This window comes from Quercus suber, unplaced genomic scaffold (genome assembly GCF_002906115.3).
Source record: "Quercus suber isolate HL8 unplaced genomic scaffold, Cork oak 2.0 scaffold_95, whole genome shotgun sequence".
NCBI lineage: Eukaryota > Viridiplantae > Streptophyta > Magnoliopsida > Fagales > Fagaceae > Quercus > Quercus suber.
The window spans coordinates 316,390-321,635 of NW_027069560.1; positions in this window are offsets into that span (position 1 = coordinate 316,390).

Below are 5,246 nucleotides of genomic sequence, written 5' to 3' on the forward strand. Positions count from 1 at the left end.
ATAGGTAAAATTAACAATATGCCTTTTCCTATGCCAAAAAGCATTAGGGATATCAGAACAAACATCATTGATCAATATTTTATGAATGTTATCAATTTTGGACTGTAATAATTTATCAAAAAGTTGTTCAACAATCTTCTTATATCTAACCTCTTGCTTAAGAAAATTTAGATGTTTGGTTTTAGCATGAATTAGGTTTAAAGAAGCATCAGTATCAATTTCAAATCTTGAAGTGAATTTAAATTTGACTTTCTGCCCAAAAGGGTCAGTAGTGATACCATCATGTTTAGTAAGAAAAGGATATAAAGAATTTATGAAGGGAATACCAATAATCACTTTGTCAGTCAAGTTTTTAACAAGAACAGAAGGAATTTTAAAACAAACATTGTCATGGCATACATGAGCATTATTTAATTCATATTTGATTTTCACTTGAGTACCATTAGCAGAAAACAGTTTCTCAGTAGATTTTTCATAATATTTGGAAGGAATTATTCCTTTTTGAATGCAATTCATATCAACACCAAAGTCAATCATAGCAATAACATTGAATTCATATTCATGGCAGACAACAATTTTAACTTTTGAAAAGCATTTTGGTGGGATTAATATATTAATAAGACTGAGTCTATTATCAGTAGGAGTAGTATTAGAAAGAGGAGCTTGTTGGCTAGGGCTATCTTCATCTTTCTACTCATCAAACTCGTTATCAGATTATTCATTATCAAGTTGTTTTTCAATTTTTAAAAGTAACATTTCTTGTTTTAAGTCAAAGTTATCATTTTTAATAGTTTTTAAATCATTTCTTAGCTCAATGATTTCTTTCTTAATAATAGTAATTTCATGTTGTAAATCATTAACAGTTATCTCCTTGGATTTCTCTTTATTAAATCTTTCCAAAGTTGCATCAAGACTTATCTTTGATTTTATTTTCTTATCATTTTCATCCTTAATCAGGGTTTTCTTGAGCTTTTTAAGATATTATTCTTTTAGCTCAAGATTATCAATTTGGCTTATCAAATTTATTAGAAATTTTTTTTGTTCTTCTCCTTTGGTTAAAACATTAATTGTTCTACGACCTTTGGAGAGAACATTAATAGTATTGCGACAAGAGTCTTTACAAACAATTTTAATATTAGGGGAATTAGAAGTTTTACTATTAGAGTGGTAGCCAGAATCAGTTGAGAATATAAAATCATCTTCTGATGAATCAGATGAAGCAGAAGATCTTGATTCAAGGATCCGAAACTGGTCCTCTTTATTATAATCATTGATATCTAACATATTAAGCTTATTCTTCAATTTACTAGGTTTTGTTTGCAGTCTTTACTAAAGTGACCAAATTTTCCACAATTGAAACAATTTTCTTTACCAGATTTCTGTTTATCATGTTTCTTATAGACATTTTTCTTCTTATCATAAAAATTATTAGGTTTAGTAGAACATCTTTTATATATTTTATATTTATAATCTTTATGGACCTTATCATGTTTCTAATTTCCTTTTTGCCTGAAAGAGGCAATGAGGGGTAAACCATATTGTTCACAAAAATTACCCATTTCATATTTAGCCTTTTTACTTTTTTTTTTTTTTTTTTTAACTGTTGTTTTAACATTTTTTGGTCATTACACATGTTAATACCAAGTTTTTTAATAGTGCTAAAATATCACCATATGTTAAATTATGATAGTTAATAGTACCATTTTTATTAGTTAATTCTTCTTTTACCTTATGAGCAAAGAGAGGAGGCAGCCCACCTATAAACTTTTCTTTCCAATAGGGTTTCAAACAGTCTTTCCAAAGCATTACATTAGAAATAAAAATAGTTTGGTACCATCCGTAATCAAACATAGTAGGACAACGTAAATTGTTTAGATAATCACTAATACGAGAAGAAATATTAGAAGGAGTTCCAACAAAATGTTTAATAATAGTTTAAATTAAAGTATTGACTTCATCAGGAATAACTTGGCCAATCCTTTTATAAAAAATGGGTAAACCATCATTATCTTTTTTAACAGCCTTTTTGATGGAGTCTCTAAACTATTCGATAAGATATTTTTGCCAGTAACAACGAAGGGTTTTAGAAAAACTGATAGTAAGAAGGTCAACAATTTCAGCATGGTCAAGGTTATGGTTGGTAATATAAGCATTAACAACCATAGACATATGACCCATTTTATTAATAATTTCTTATTCAAGTAAGTCATCAATGTTCCATTCATAAAATTTATCAACAGAAACAGAAAACTGGGTTTGGAAAAATCTTTCTTCGAACTACATATTAGGAGGAGTAAATTTTGAATATCAGTTTTTTGTAAAGGACATAGGATTGAGTTTTCCAACAAATCTTTTAATTTTAGGTAATTTGAAAATAGATTTATCAAAAGTAGAAGATGAGGAGTCAGAAATTGATTTTTCAAAAAAAAAAATTTTCTTGAAATAGCACGGGCAGTACTAGTAGAAGTATTCTACTCAATTTTTATTTTTTGTAAATCAAAAAGTACTTGTTCAACTTTTTCAATAATTTTAGTCTAGGTGGTCTTAGGGCTCAAGTTTTGCCCATAATTTTGAAACCTGGACTGAACCGTACGGTCTAACCAGGTTAATCGAAAACCGTCTACCAAAACGGTTCTTTTAACCTCAAAAACCGGCATATATGAAAAGTTCAGTGCACTGTGCAAACTGCGGTTGAACCCCAGGTTTATAAACCGTAGATGATTATCACAGTTTTGCAGGTTCAGTTGATTCAGAGTTTTTTTTTTTTTTTTTTTTTTTTTGTACTTACCGATCAGCCATTGTTGAAGCTTCAACCTCAGACCTTGAGATCGCACCAACATTTCTTCTTATTCTTCTTCTCAGTCTTGCTCACCCCTTCTCTCTCTGCATTTTTTCCGATTGCCATTTCAGCATTTTATCTTCCTCTGCGTTGTTTTTGTTTGTTGTTTCTGCATTTTTCCTCTCATCAAGTGTTTTTCTTTGCACTCTAGAGTCTTCTAGTCTACTTTGAAGATGAGTCAACTTGCTTTCTGTCACACACGTACATGCTGTCAACCACTCTTTTTTAAACTTTATTGAGTTTAATCAATTTTTTAATGGTTTGTCCGGTTCCTCTTCTAGCTGTTGTTATTTTTTATTTTTAAAATTTAAATAAATGTATGCCGTCAAGTGTCAATGTTTCATTCACTCCTTTAAAAATTTTATTGGGCTTTTGTTCTTTATTTGATCAATTTTGTAATGCTTTGTACGGTCACTCTTCTAGCTTTTATTTATTTTTTATGTTTAAAATTTTCATAAATGGTTGAATATTCAAACGGGCTTTAGCATAAAATAATTTATTAGGTAGTCAAATGGGCTTGAGCATGATTTAAGATAATTTAGACATAAGCTCTCATAAAAAAAAATAAAAGAGTAAAATATTGAGTATTAACAAAAAATGATTTAGATTTGCTTAAGATTTAATATTTCTTATTTGTCTTATGAAAGTTATGATATAAAATAGACATTTGGAAAATAGATCTTTATATTTATTTGGACTATTTTAGTTCATTTTTCTACTTTTATTAATTTAATATATTTATTTATATTTTAAATAATTATTAAATTAATTATGATATCATCACGGTTCGACTCCAGTTCAACCTTAAAAACCTTGAATCTTTTCCTTTTATAGTTTAATGAACAGTTCAAGTCTAAAAACCTTGGTTTTCCCTATGGCTAGGTAAATCAATCAAAGGATTTTCAGTTTTTGAAGTAGGATTTTCAGTTTTTGAAGTAGGTTTTTCAACTTTTTCTTCAATACGGTCAAGTTGTTGGCCGATAATATGTAAGGAATTATTAACAAAATTGTTTTGTTCAATGATCTTTTTGTTTCAGTAAAAAAAGGGGTGTTAACATCAAATTTCAGCGATTTTGAAAGGAGAGGCCTTTATCTCAGTCCCTTTACAGTTAATAATAAACTTGTCAAGGGGCGGATGACTAGACCGAACAATGGTTTTATCTTCTTTAACAAAATTTGATTTTTTTACCATATCCAAACTATTTTTTGAAATATTTTTTGGAACATAGTAGTTTTCAATGAAATCAAAAAACAAAATATGTTTTTGCTGTTGGTGCATTTTTTCTTTCCATTTTCTTTTAACACGGTCTTTTTCTTTCTGTTCAAAAGTAGCATGATAGGATTTTCTTTTCTCTTTGTTTTTTGAAGATTTAAACTCATCAAATAAAGCTACCATATCAATAACAAAAGCTTTGTTTAAAACTCTTAGTTGGCTATGAATAATAGGGGTTTGAAAATCAGGGGTAGTAGGAGCTTGAAAATCAGAAGCAGTTGGAGAGCTAGATTTGGTCTCTTCTTCTTCTTCTTCTTCTTCTTCTTCAATGACATGCTTGCCATGTTTAGAAGGAGGCTTTGTTTTTGTGGAATAATAAGCAGTGCTTACTTGGGAGTTGTCACTTGCAACTCCTTTTAGCTTTAAATCAGGTTTTTCAAAATTCTTTTATAAAAATTCATTGAGATCTTGATCTCTTTTTGAAATATCTTCAGAAACATTAGATCCAGCAAAAGAATTTTTTCCTTCTTTAATCATAAGAGGTTTGTTATCATCAAAACCTATTTTAACAGTTCCATCAAGATATTGCTGGATGTGATCAAAATTTGACTAATAAAAAACAAACTTATCAGGCTGAGCTTCTCGTTCCAACAACCATTCTATGGGAAGCTTAATATCTTTCCATTGAATCATTTTTGGAATTTGAACCTTAGCATCAGGAGTGGAACATTGGATTAACAGAGTTTTATCCCCAGTATCTCTTAGTCTAGCACAAGGATTAAGGGTAGTATTTACCAATCTATAATAAATGCGATAAATGATAGCAAGGGGCTTACTGCCTTCATTCATATCATAACCAGATGTCAAAATATTTAAAGTTAAAACTTTAATAATATTAGGATCATCCAAAGCAAGAGTAAGATCAGGATAGCAGTTAAAATAAATAGGACCATCAAACAGGGATGAGGTGATCATACCAAGAATACTAGTACAGAAATCTTTAAATCTAGCATCTCTTAAGCATATAAGCACAGAAGCATTAATACCTTTTCGAGTAAAAGGTTTAACAGCAACTTGAATTAATCCAATATGCAAGTAACTAAATTTTTTATCAAGGAATTCATTAATACTTCTTCTATTAAACAAACAACATTTTTCATGAGTTCTTGAAATAGAATATGTTTGCTCAACAAT